Genomic DNA, 13,690 nt, shown 5'->3' on the forward strand with positions numbered 1-13,690 from the left:
GGCTGCTTGCGACACATTTCATTGTATTCTTATACTAATCTCATTCCACCTTGAAATATAAATTCTAAAACCTTCTTGTCTATATTGGAGTGTGCAAACTCTTATTAGGGTGTTGCTTTAGTCACATGTTTGTTAGTCAGCCTTATAGCATGTCTCACTTTAAGAGAGCACATATCTTTTACCCTGTGGAACTTACAAGATTTGAAGAGAGCACCAGCAGTGATTGCTACACCTGCAAAGAAAATGTGATGAGTTTCAGCAAAGTCAAAAGGCAAAAGGAGGCCTGCTGGGGAGCAAAAGGGGGTATTTAATTTATCCACATCTAAAGATATGGTTCAGGTTTGGGTAAATATTTGGACTGAAGTTCAGACTGGGTCTTATTTTTCACTGAAGTACTGTTTCAAACTATATATATATATATATATATATATATGCATATATATATGCTCTTAATGAAAATGAAGACAAAACTGATGTTCTTTTCGCGCTTGACACATGTAAGCTACGAGTGAGATTATTTGTCTTCTTCACTCTTGGTCAGATCCTGAAGTCCTTACTCAGTTTATATGTTGTGTTTAAGGACTAAGAACTGAATAAAGTGCTCCCTGTGGGAAGGAAATGGTCATTCTTTGATATGCTCTTGTGAACACTGCACAAAAAGCTTGATACATCTAGTGCATGGTTCTAATTTTAACCAGGGACTGTTAGCTTAGGTGTCCCAGCTCACCACATTTATGAATTTGAAGCACCATGAGTTGGTCTCTGAGATGCACAGGAGACAGGCTATACATATCTTTGTAAATCCAAATCAACACTTTCAGTTGCAAATGGAAACAAATTGGGAACCAGTGCAGTTTATGGAGCACAATTGTAATGTGCTCCATGTGTAAATTATTGCTACGGAGCCTCACATTCTGCATTCTAACAGAAAAAGTAAGAGCCTGTTTGTTAACAAAAGGTGGAATGAAGTACTCTTGGACACCAATATTGTCTGCACATCCTGAAACAGACAAAGATCTAACAGGGCCCTTAGACTATGGACATTTTTAGTTACAACTCTTGGTTATACATATAAAGGGGCAGACATCTCCTCTTTGGCCAAACACTGGGAATGCTGAATGACCCGTCCATCTGGATCTGATGAATCATAGAACAGCTTCCTGGTGGCACTGCAGCCCACACTATTTCATTCTCTCATTATGGCCTCCCATGCACAGTGCAAAAAAGTATGACAGACTAGACTCTTGTGTTACCCCCCATAAGAGAGCCCTTGAGGCAATGAATCATAGCACATTACTATATTCTAGGTCCTCTCAGAGACTAAAGAATAAAGTGCCTGAAGCATGACTTCATCTAGGCCTTTTCAGGTCCAGCGATGTGTTAACAATACTTCATGGTCAAGTGTGTTCCGTTACAATGGTGGTAAACATCAAAGCAGTAAAAACAGTGAATGTCCTAAACCAAGTTTTATTTTAGAATCAGAATATCAAAGGAAAATATATGAACACAACTTTTGCAAAACTTTTATTTTGAAAATCTTAGGATAGCTTTTACATAGATCACTTGTCCCTCCCTCCCCCAGCCCCAAGTTAGGATTTCAGTTTCTTCCCTTTGGAACTATTTGCATCTGCAATTCCCTGTTCACATTGGTCTCACCTTCCTTAGAAACTTTTCCCCTCTTGTTTTCCTGCTAGCTGTCTCTTTAAATTTGAGACAGGCAGATGCAGCTGCAGTTTGCCATATTGCAAATGTAGGCTGTACGTATGTGACGTCTGTCTACTATCCACCAAAGGGACCAGCCCAGTCTCTGTGCCACGCCAATGCCCAGTGCTGCCTTGATAGGGTTGGGTCAAGTAAATCTGAGGCCTCTAGATATAGCCAGTGATGCCTCCACACAACCCTCTCAATAATCTTCCTCAACAAAGAAGTTTACTGGCAGGGTGATAAGTGTTAAGTTTATCAGCTTCAGAAGATGGTTTTGTTATTAGGCCTTTGCTCATTCTCTCTTTTAAGAGATGCGGCTGCTTTGTTCTTCTGAGGGGAAGCATCTATTTTCTCCACCAATAATGAAATAAATGTTCCCACACTATTTTAACAACCCAAGTGGGGTTTGGCCCTGTTATCAGCTCACAGCCTGAAGTATCTAGAGACAGAGATACTGACTTTCTAATGTGCCAGGGGGTGCCTGACCCTTGCTCTGACCCAGGCCCTGCCCCCACTCCATCCCTTCCCTCAAGACCCTACCCCTACCACGCCTCTTCCTGCCTCCACTGCTCACCTGCCTCACCTCTTCCCACTCCATTCTGCCCCTCTCTCAAGCATGCCCCACCCTCTCTGCTCCTGCTCTGAGCTGATCAGTGGCAGGCAAGAGGCGCTTGTAGGTAGGGAGAGGCGCTGATTGGTGGGGCCACCAGTAGGTGTTCAGCAGCTGCTGTGGTTTTTTTCTGTCAGTGCTCCAGCCCCGGAGCACCCATGAAGTCAGCACCCAGGCCTCTAGAGTGTGTGAAACTGGATGGAAGCCAAATAAGGCTTCAGATTTATATTACATCAGTCTGCTACTAAGGCTTCTGCCAATCTAACCCAAATCCAAATAGTTTGATCCATGAAGTTAATAGAAACCACTTCAGAGTGAAAAAAGCTGACTGTGATCCAGAAAAAGACAAACTGGATTCACCAGGTTTCTACCATTGGAACAGTTCTCCTGATCAGAATTTTCCCTGCATCACAATTGTGGTATATAGAGCTGGGTGAAGTATTTCAGACAAATAGTTTATTCACCAAAAAATGCAGTTTTAGCAGACTCCAAAGTAATCGCAAATTTGACACATATTCACTGCATAGTTTCAGCCAAATTGTTTTGGGACCTGTATTCCTCTAAGTTGTGCGGTTGGGTGGTCTCCCAGGAGTGATTCAAGTGCCACACACTTGATTAGCAGAGCTGCACACATCTGTCAGGGTGGGTTTAGGTGTCCCTATCCCCCGCTGCTTTGCAGCCATGTTGCACCTGCAGTGCTCTTGGGACCCTCCTGCTGGCGGTGTGAGCAGGGGGAAGGGAGTGCTGATTGTCAGGGTGTCCCCTTCCCCCCCACCCCTGTACCTCATCTCCACAGAGCAGGGGAGACAGGACAGCCTGGCTCAGGACTCGGAGTAGGAGAGAGCTGCTGTGGTCTGAGATCTGAACCAGCATTTTAAGTGAGTGAGTGCCCAGTCTCTGAGACTTCCCCAGCAGCCAGCGCGCACACACTCTCTTTCTTTCCTCCTCCTCCCCCTGCCCATGCACCCCATCTCCGCAGATGGGGGAGGGGAGACAGAGCTCAGGACGAAGTAGGAGAGCTTTCAGTGAGTGCCTTAAAGAGACAGCGCACAGCATCTCAGAAACTTCCCCATCAGCCAGCACACACACTCTCTGTCTGTCTGTCTGTCTGTCTGTCTCTCTCTCACACACACACACAGAGTCTCTTTCACACTCACCTCCCAACACATACTTGTATTTATTGTTGTTGTTACTTCTTGGTACTTCTGCAGTGCACATATATTCTCTGTAATTTTATTCTTTTTATGGCCTGGTCCACACTACAGCGTTAAATCGATTTAAACAGCGTTAAATCGATTTAACGCTGTACCCGTCCACACTACAAGGCACTTTAAATCGATTTTAAGGGCTCTTAAAATCGATTTCTGTACTCCTCCACAACGAGAGGAGTAACCCTAAAATCGATATTACTATATCGATTTAGGGTTAGTGTGGACGGAAATCGAAGTTATTGGTCTCATTCTTTTACTGAGCTACCCAGAGTGCACTGCTCCGGAAATCGATGGTAGCCTAGGACCATGGACGCACACCACCGAATTAATGTGCCCTAGTGTGGACGCGTAAAATCGATTTTATAAAACCAGTTTTATAAAACCGGTTTTAATAATTTCGATTTTATGCTGTAGTGTAGACGTGGCCTAAGTATGTTATTTTAGTTTTTTGACTGGTCTACACATTTCATAATTTTTATTTCTCTTACACTTAAATTAAATTCTTTGAGTAGTGAGTTCTAAAATGCCTAACCTGTACTGGCTGGAGTAATTATCACTATGGTAACTTTTAAAAATATATATATTATATCTAGGTTTTTTGTTTCTACTGGTGGCACACATCTGCACATACCTCCGTGCACATAACAAAATTTATTCCGCACATGGATGGAAAAAATTAGAGGGAACGTTGATGAGGGCTAGATTCACAAAGGGACTTAGGCATCATTCACAAAATGGAACCAGGAGGAGGAGAAGGGGATGAGGTTCCCCCCACCCTATAAAATGTAGCCCCCTAGTTAGGGTACTCACCTGGGATGTGGGAGACATAGGTTTGAATCCCTGCTCCAGTGACTGTTTAATTATTAATACAAAATGGAACAATTGCACCAGGATAGACTGAGAAGCCTGCTCTAGAATAGCTAATAGCCTGATGGTTTGGGCACCCTCTCCCCATCTGGAAACGGGAATACCTGGGCTCAGATCTCTGCTCTAGAGTGGGGATTTGGAGTTGGATGTCTCATTTCCTAGGTGAGCATCCTAACTACTGTGTTTCAGGTTATAAGAAGGTGAAGGACGCTCTTCCTTCACCACCTATTTTCCTATTTTGTGAATGTAGACTTTCATTAGATGCCTGGGAACAAAACAGTTTGAGTCAAACAATGTGTTTTGTTTGACCTAAAATTAATTTTTAAAAAACTTTTTCAAGTTGCTAAAAATTCCAAAGAAATTGGATTCAGTTTGACTCCAAACAAATTATTGTGGATTATTTTCAGAACTGGCAGCAAACTGAAAAATCCGATGTCCATTCAGATATAGAGAGAGGATATTTCAAAAGACTGTATACCACTCAGAGTGCTTCCTGCCTCCCTCAGGCCTCTAATAATATTAATTATTCTAAGTATAGTTATGGTTCACTAAGTCACTGTGGTTCACTAGGCTCTGTTTAATGACAATTGCATTTTTAAAAAGTAGCCTTTGTTTTCAAATGCACTTCACTATTTATACATATTTGTTATTGCTTTCTTACCTTTTAAACATTTTAGGCTTCTGAGCTGAGCGAAATTAGTGGAGTTTTCCTTTCAAGTTTTCCTGATAATATACTGCCCTTTTTTTGGCCAACTCACATTCAGCAATCATTCACCTAGATACTGCAAAAAATAGTTGTGGTTTCTTACCATTAACTTTAGCAACAGGACTCTAAGTGTTTGTATGTATAATTCAAGTGATAGAGACTAGAATGGTATATTGAAGGATAAGAGGTTGTTCTTGTAAAAACCTTCCTGGAATAAAAAGTTATCAAATCAGACCATTAACTTAGTATGGATGAAACAATAATTACAAAGTTATCCATAAATCCTTTCAAAAAAAGTAGAAAAGTCATGCATAAAGATGGTTCTTTCTGTTGCTGTAATGTGCAGGAGTTGTGTAATTCACAGTTTTGACCCACACACGGAGGCTATCTGGAGACCATTTTGCATATTCATTAAGGTAGCAGAGCTTTTCCTTCCCAGCAAGTCAATATTCTGGAAGGGAAGATTCTGTCAGAGAAGCTTGGCAGCTGTTTTTTCTCCATATAGGTGTCTTATTTGTGAGGGTGGAATGAGGGAAAGCTCCTCTATCATTATCAATACTAATGCAGGAAAGACAGAAGTGATCAATTAATATTTCTGTTCTGTATTGGGGAAAAAACAGATGATATGGTCACAATATATGATAACATTATTTCCATTCCACTAGTTTCTCAAGACAATGTTAAACAGCAGCTACTAAAATTAGCACTTTTAAATATGCAAGACTCGATAACTTGGATCCAAGAGTTGTAAAAGAGCTGTCTGAAGAACTGTCTGGACCATTAATGCTGATTTTTAAGAAGTATTGGAACACTGGGTTTGTTCCAGAAGACAGGGAAAAATCTAATGTTGTGCCAATATTTAAAAAGTGTAAATGGGATGACCTGGAAAATTATAGGCTTGTCTGTCCAAAACTGATCTTAGGCAAGATAATGGAGAGGCTGATATGGGAGTCAATTACTGAAGAATTAAAGGAGGATAGTATAATGAAAACCAGTCAACATAGGTTTATGGAAAATTGATTCTGTCAAACTAACTTGATTTTTTTTTTTTTTTTTTGCTGAGATTACTACTTTGGTTGATAAAGGTAATAGTGTTCTCATAATATACTTAAATTTCTGTAAGGCATTTGACTTGATACCACATGATGTTTTGATTAAAAACCAGGAAAGATATAAAGTTAACATGGCACAGATTAAATGGATTAAAAACTGGCTAATGGACTGGTCCTAAAATGTAATTGTAAATGGGGAATCCTCATTCAGTGAGATCCCATAAGGACTAGTTCTTGGCCCTACGCTATTTAACATTTTTTATCAATTACCAGATAGAAAAATAAAATCATCACTGAAAGTTTGCAGATGATTGGTGAGTGGTAAATAATAAAGAAGACAGGTCACTGAAACAGAGTGATCTGGATTGCTTGGTAAACTGGGTGCAAGCAAACAATATGCATTTCAATATGGCTAAATGTAAATGTATACATCTAGGAACAAATAATGTAGGCTGTACTTACAGGATGTGGGACACTATACTGGGAAGCAATCACTCTGAATGTTGTGGTATATAATCAGCTGAACATAAGCTTCCAGTGTAATGCTGTGGCCAAAAGGGCTAATGCGATCCTTGGATGCATAAACAGGGGGAGCTCAAGGAGTACAGAGGTTACTTTACCTCTGTGTTTGGCACTGGTGTGACTGCTGTTAGAATATTATGTCCAGTTCTGGTGTGCACAATTTAAGAAGGATGTTGATAAATTGGAAAGGGTTCAAAGAAGAGCCATGAGAATGGTTAAAGGATTAGAGAACCTGCCTTCTAGAGAGAGATTCAATGAGCTCATAGATTCTATAGCCAGAAAGGACCATTGTGATCATCTAGTCTCACCTTTGGTGTAGCACAAGTCACAGAACTTCCCAATGTAGGTACTTGTAGACTGCAATAAAGTCACCCCTCACTCTTTTCTTTTTTATGCTAAATAGATTGAATGCTAAATAGATGTTAATAAAATTAACATGGGATGCATTAAATGAATTAAAAACTGGCTAACTGATAGATCTCAAAATGTAACTTTAAACAGGTTATCTTTTTTAGGGTAGAGAGGCTTTGCGACCCTCCTCTCACCCATATCCTTCAGGAGGAAAGCTTTGTGCCTCCCCACAACAGTAGCAGAAAGTGGCAGAGTTAACAGGCCTTTTGCCTCACTTTTGAATACTTCAATCTGGAGCTTTTCCAACCAAAATTGAAGACTTAGGACAACTTGGGAGCTATGTGTATTGTGATTGCCGATTTAATGGTAAGTGTCATGAAATTTGACATTTTGCTTAAAACCTTGGCTCCTGGAGTCCTGTTATTACTTGAAAATTTCAGCTTTCATTTAAAAGTTTCTAACCACCATGGTGGCTGATGAAACTTGAAAACATGAATTTAAAGAACTCAAACCCAGAAGGCAATAAAAAGATACAAATGTTATTATTTTTAATCTTACAATTTTTAATCCAATCTCATGATTTTGGAGGACCTGTTTCATGATTTTTGAATTCTCGGGGTTGGCATCACTCTGAGAGTCACTAATGAGGAAGATGTGAAGTGCAACAGCAGAGGATACTACCATTAAAGGTTGAAAGGGCTGAGGTAAGGCATTGGGGTTAACTGAAATTGATGTTTAGACTTGGTTGAGTTCTAGGGATGGACAGAAGTTTGTCAAGGTTATTACTTTAACTGAAACCATTAGTACATATATCCAGCAATTTAATGTAGGCTAATGTAAAAGGCAGTGTATTATGTTTCAATGGATCGAATTGTAGAGCCAAATTCATACATGACATAAGACGTTGCAACTCCATTGAGAGTCAGAGTCTGAATTTGCCCCATAATGTCCCTTCCAGGCCTGCATTTAACATAGTACTTTAAGTCTTTTTGAACAGGGAAATCTGGTTCTCTAATTCATATCTCAACTGCAATGTTAATTAAAAGGGTTCTTTCATGCATAACTTTTACTGTTAGAGAAGAGGTATCTTTCTGTTTCTGTATGGTTAGCATTTTGTTTAACTATTCTGCAAACCTAATCAGCCTTTAAAAACCTATAATGACTGACTGCACCGCTAAAAATAGAGATGGGAGAAAAGATTCCAGAAGCATATAGAGACCTGCGCAAATTAGGCAAATGTGAATTTGCTCTATCAAACTGGGTTATTTGTATTACTGAAAATTCACAGTGCAGTATAATAGATTTTAAATCTATTTATTGCATATTTGTGAACTTTAGACATGCATTAGTTAAATCCTCCTTGCTTTTAACTAAGTTCTTTTTGAATGCAATTGCAACCTGAAAATACTAATGGAAAAGAAACAGATTTAGTCATTGGTATCACAGTCCTGAGCCATGATCTGAGAAATCTGTAGGACATGTTAGAAAGTTCACTAACAGAATGTAAACCTTCTTAGTACACAGTTGCTGCCTATTTAACTTGGGTAATAGCCCCAATCCTATTTAATGTACTCTTCGTAAGTATGCTTTACAGTGGAATGAAAACCACCCAGAATGTGAAAAGCACCATATAGTCGCTCAGGGAGGACTAAATTGTGTGCAACTTGCACAGTGGTCTTGCTCAAGAGGCTTTATGGCTCAGGAGGTTCTCCCTCTCAGCGATCTGGCATACAGAAGGATGGTGCACAGGCTTCCCAGCTTTGCCTGACTTCACTCTGTGCCTGGCTAATATGATCATTTTTTGTATCTGCCCTTACTCCTCCTCCTCTGCTATTCTTTGTCATACTCTTGGGTATCATGTCTGACATTCAGATTGTAAGTTCTTTGTAGATAGGACATCTCTTTCTCTGTTTTTCTGAAAAATGTCTATTGCACCTTTGTGTGCTGTGAAGTAATACTAAATTATAGTCATCATAGCTATCACCGTATTGCAGTAAGCAGGATTTTGGGGGTGGTGGTGGCTATTTGGGGTATTTGTTGGATTCATCTGAACTGCCTGCTACTCTTGTTTTGATATTATCTCAGACTTTGTGAAAAATAGGTGTTAGACGAGGCACTTAGGGTGCAGAGGTCCCATGCTGCCTAATGTAACACTAAATCAAATGACTAATGTAAAATGTGTCCTTAAGTAATGTATAGAGCTGGAGAACATTTAACTTTGCCTTTTCTACAACAGATCATGTCCCAGGTGGCCCTGCCAACCCTTCTGATAATTTAATTAGAGCCTAATCTGTTTACTGCATTATATTTTGGGTCATAAATTCACCAGGTTGGCAGATGTTGTCTGGCTCCCAATTTCAGAAGCCTGGGCAGTAAACTCCAGATGAAAAGTTGCTGTCCAACTGGGAAGGCTGACATTTAAGAACGTGGCATTCTGTCAAAATAAAAAAAAGGATTGTAATGTGGACTCCCCTGTGCCCTATTTCAGATTGGAATGTTTGTTTAGTTGGCTTTCTCTCATGGTGGGGAGTTAAACAGAATTCAGACATTTAGGTTTTCATCATCTCTCTTCTATAAAAGCCTTAACAGAATGCTTTGAAATATACCGTATTAAATTAGAACATGCTTGTTCCACAGTAAATGTATATTTGACACAAGTCAGTCACAAACAGTATACTATCAAATCCTCTGCCCTTAGTGGCAAATCCTGAGCATGATTGTGCAAACCTTACCCATGTTGAGTAATATTTAATACCAGCGACTGCTAGTGTGAGTTCAGTACAACATGATGCCCTGAGAAAGGCTGAACATTTACAGCTCTCACAGACCTCACCTCTCAGTCAGGGCCGGCTCCAGGCACCAACGCACCATGCAGGTGCTTGGGGTGGCCAACGGGAAGGGGCAGCAGGTCTGAATCTTCGGTGGCAATTTGGCGGCGGGTCCCTCGATCCCTTTTGGAGGAAAGAGTTGCTGCCGCATTGCCACCGAATAATGAAGAGGTGGCGGTAGAGCTGCTGCCTAAGTGCCGATCGCCTTTTTTTTTTCCTGCCGCTTGGGGTGGCAAAAATGTTGGAGCTGGCCCTGCTCTGAGTATTCAGCCCATACTTTACTTGGCCCCCTTTTTGGCACTATAGTGCATGGGGCTATTTGGAAAAAGGTTGCTTAGCCTTGGTCCAATATATATTCATTGTAAGACACAGTATTCAAGCCTCAGATTCAGTTACAAACAACAACATTTCCAAAAGTTGCTTATTCTAATATGTTAAAACCAGGGGCGGCTCTATGTATTTTGCCGCCCCAAGCACAGCAGTCAGGCGGCTTTTCGTGGCATGCCTGCGGGAGGTCAACCGGTCCCACGCCTTCGGCGTACCTGCCGCCGAAACCGCAGGACCGGCGGACGTCCCACAGGCATGGTGCCGAAGGCCGCCTGACTGCTGCCCTCATGGAAACCAGCAGGCCACCCCCTGCGGCTTGTTACCCCAAGCACGCGGTTGGTGCTCTGGTGCCTGGAGCCACCGCTAGTTAAAACAAAATGAAGGGTTGCTGTTTCTTTCTGTGCAATTTGTATTCAGGACCAAGGATTCAAGCCTGTTAGTAAACACATCATTTTTAGATTTGTAATTTCCCCATTATGAGCTGTGCCCCATTACACAAGCATTTGGAAAACAGCTGATCTTACCAATTTAAAACTGATATTCTTAATGACAAATTGTGGCTTGAATACTTGGAACTTGTATGTATACAGTACTTCATAAAGACAGGAATGTTTGATTCCAGCTGTACTCTTCAGAGCAAGTCTGCAAGACTGGTGAAAGCTGGGCCAGTTGTTACTTTAAGCAAAGGCTGTAAGTGTAACATCTCAGGCATAGCCCTGGGAAGCATTGTAATTCAGACACATCTCACAATGCCTCCCTTTCTCACTCTTTGTTCCTGGGGGTAAGTAGTAAATTGTTCCCTCACCTCCAGGATGCTCTCAGCTACTCTGACCAGGTGCTAATAGAAGGGAAGGAGCCCCTGGCCCAGGCCATTCCCAGCTCATCCTCACACACTTTCTACCATCCCTCTGGAATAACTAAAATTTACTCCTTCATGCCTGGACCCAAGGTCCAGATAGTCCACACAGGGTATGTCTACACTACAGTAAAACACCTGAGGCTGGCCTATGTCAGATGACTCAGACTCACGGGGCTCAGGCTGTGGGGCTATAAAATTGCAGTGTAGATGTTGGGGCCTGTGTCATAAACAGATAGCTAAGGGTTAATGTCTCTTTCACCTGAAGCACCTGACCAGAGGACCAATCAGGAAACCGGATTTTTTCAACTTTGGGTGGAGGGAATTGAGTGTCTAAGTCTTTTGTGAGTCTGCCTGCTTTCTCTGAGCTTTGGAGAAGTACTTTCTACTTTCTAGTCTTCTGTTTCTAAGTGTAAGGACAAAGAGATCAGATAGTAAGTTCTATGGTTTCTTTTCTTTGGTATTTGCATGAATATAAGTGCTGGAGTGCTTTGATTTGTATTCTTTTTGAATAAGGCTGTTTATTCAATATTCTTTTAAGCAATTGACCCTGTATTGTATCATCTTAATACAGAGAGACATTTGGATGTATTTTTCTTTCTTTTTATATAAAGCTTTCTTTTAAGACCTGTTGGAGTTTTTCTTTACTTCAGGGAAATTGAGTCTGTACTCACCAGGGAATTGGTGGGAGGAAGAAGTCAAGGGGAGATCTGTGTGTTGGATTGCTAGCCTGATTTTGCATTCCCTCTGGGGGAATAGGAAAGTACTTTTTGTTTTCAGGATTGGGAACAGAGAGGGGGAGTCTCTCTGTGTAGTTTCACAGAGCTTGTGTCTGTGTATCTCTCCAGGAGCACCTGGAGGGGGGAAGGGAAAAAGGATTATTTCCCTTTGTTGTGAGACTCAAGGGATTTGGGTCTTGGGGTCCCCAGGGAAGGTTTTTCAGAGGGACCAGAGTGCCCCAAAACACTCTAATTTTTTGGGTGGTGGCAGCAGGTACCAGGTCCAGGCTGGTGGCTAAGCTTGGAGGTTTTCATGCTAACCCCCATATTTTGGACGCTAAGGTCCAAATCTGGGACTAAGGTTATTACATGGTGGCAGTGGGTGGGATATAGACAGAATCCAGAAGCCAGTAGGAATATTATATTTTTCTTTTCTCTGCTAAGGGCTTTTTAGCAGAGAGAAACAGTTGGTTTTAAAAGGGAACCAGAGAGAATTTTTTTTTCTGCTCTCTCTGGCAGTTTGTGGCTTGCATGTTAAGCGAGAAGCCATTAAGAGACTGTTGAGGGTCTTTTGTCATGCAATAGCCCTCCCATTAGGAGGCAAGTACCAGCACTTATATGCATGCAAATAAAGTGGTTTTTCTGGTTTCCCTTCATTGAACATTAGCTAGAGAGAGAAAAGGAAAAAAGCACTGTTGCTAGGCAGACTCCAGGAGGGAACAGAGCCTGCAGTTCAGAAGATAAACACCGGAGGGCACCCCAACACAAGAAAACAGGAACCATGACTTCTAAGGCAAAAATTGACGCCGAAGAACAAATCAAAGAAGCTGAACACAGGCGACAACTGGAAATAAAACAAAAAGAGATGGAGATGAAAGAAAGAGAAGAACAGATCAAAGAGGCAGCCTACCAAAGAGAACAGGCAGCCAAAGAGGCAGCCAAGGAGGCAGCACACAAAAGAAAACTAGAAGAAGAAGAGGTGGCCTACCGAAGGAAACAAGCAGAAGAAGAGTTGGCCCACAGAAGGAAGCAAGAAGAAGAAGAGGCGGCCCACCACCGAGAAATGGAAAAAACAACAAAAAGAGAATGAAGAGAAGGAAAAACAGAGAAAACATGAACTGGAGTTGGCAAAAGCTGGGCTGCCTGTGCCAGCCAACCCTAACAACCCGGCGCCAAATATTGCTCCACAGCACAGGAAATTTCCCACCTACAAGGCAGGTGATGACACCGAGGCCTTCTTGGAAAATTTTGAAAGAGCCTGTCTTGGGTACAACATCCCCGAAGACCAGTACATGGTAGAATTGAGGTCACAGCTCAGTGGACCTTTAGCAGAGGTGGCAGCTGAAATGCCTAAGCTGCAAATGAATGACTATAAACTTTTTCAAACCAAGGCCAGATACCGAATGGGGATAACCCCAGATCATGCCCGTCGGCGCTTCAGAGCCCCAAAGTGGAAACCCGAGGTGTCATTTCCCAAACACGCCTACTACATTGCAAAAAACTATGAGGCCTGGATAACAGGAAACAACATTCAAACCTTGGAAGAACTGAACCTCCTCATACAAATGGAGCAGTTCTTGGATGGTGTTCCTGAAGACATCACACGGTACATACAAGATGGAAACCCCAAAGATATCGCTGAGGCGGGGGAGATTGGAGCCAAATGGATGGAACTGGCAGAAAGCAAGAAAGCTACTGTCAAGGGGAACGATTACCCCAGGGGGCACACAGACCATAAACTCTACAACCGAGGACAGCCAAAGACCCCACATACCACCCAAGTAAAGCCACAGATACCCTACCCTTCAACCTCACCAGTCTCCAGTAACTCACCTCGGCCCAGTGACCCATCAGATGGAAGATGCTTTAAGTGTAATGAACTGGGACATATCAAGGCCAAGTGTCCCAAGAACACCATGCGAGTGCAATTCATTACA

At 41.8% G+C, this 13,690-nt stretch overlaps 1 protein-coding gene across 3 annotated transcripts in view; it reads left to right on the forward strand.

The window, feature by feature from the left end:
- The window catches only part of GRM8 (glutamate metabotropic receptor 8), a 512,161-nt gene that overhangs the window by 236,795 nt on the left and 261,676 nt on the right, over positions 1-13,690 (forward strand). The gene's annotated exons all lie outside the window — the stretch shown is intronic.

The sequence above is a fragment of the Gopherus flavomarginatus genome, chromosome 1 (assembly GCF_025201925.1).
Source record: "Gopherus flavomarginatus isolate rGopFla2 chromosome 1, rGopFla2.mat.asm, whole genome shotgun sequence".
NCBI lineage: Eukaryota > Metazoa > Chordata > Testudines > Testudinidae > Gopherus > Gopherus flavomarginatus.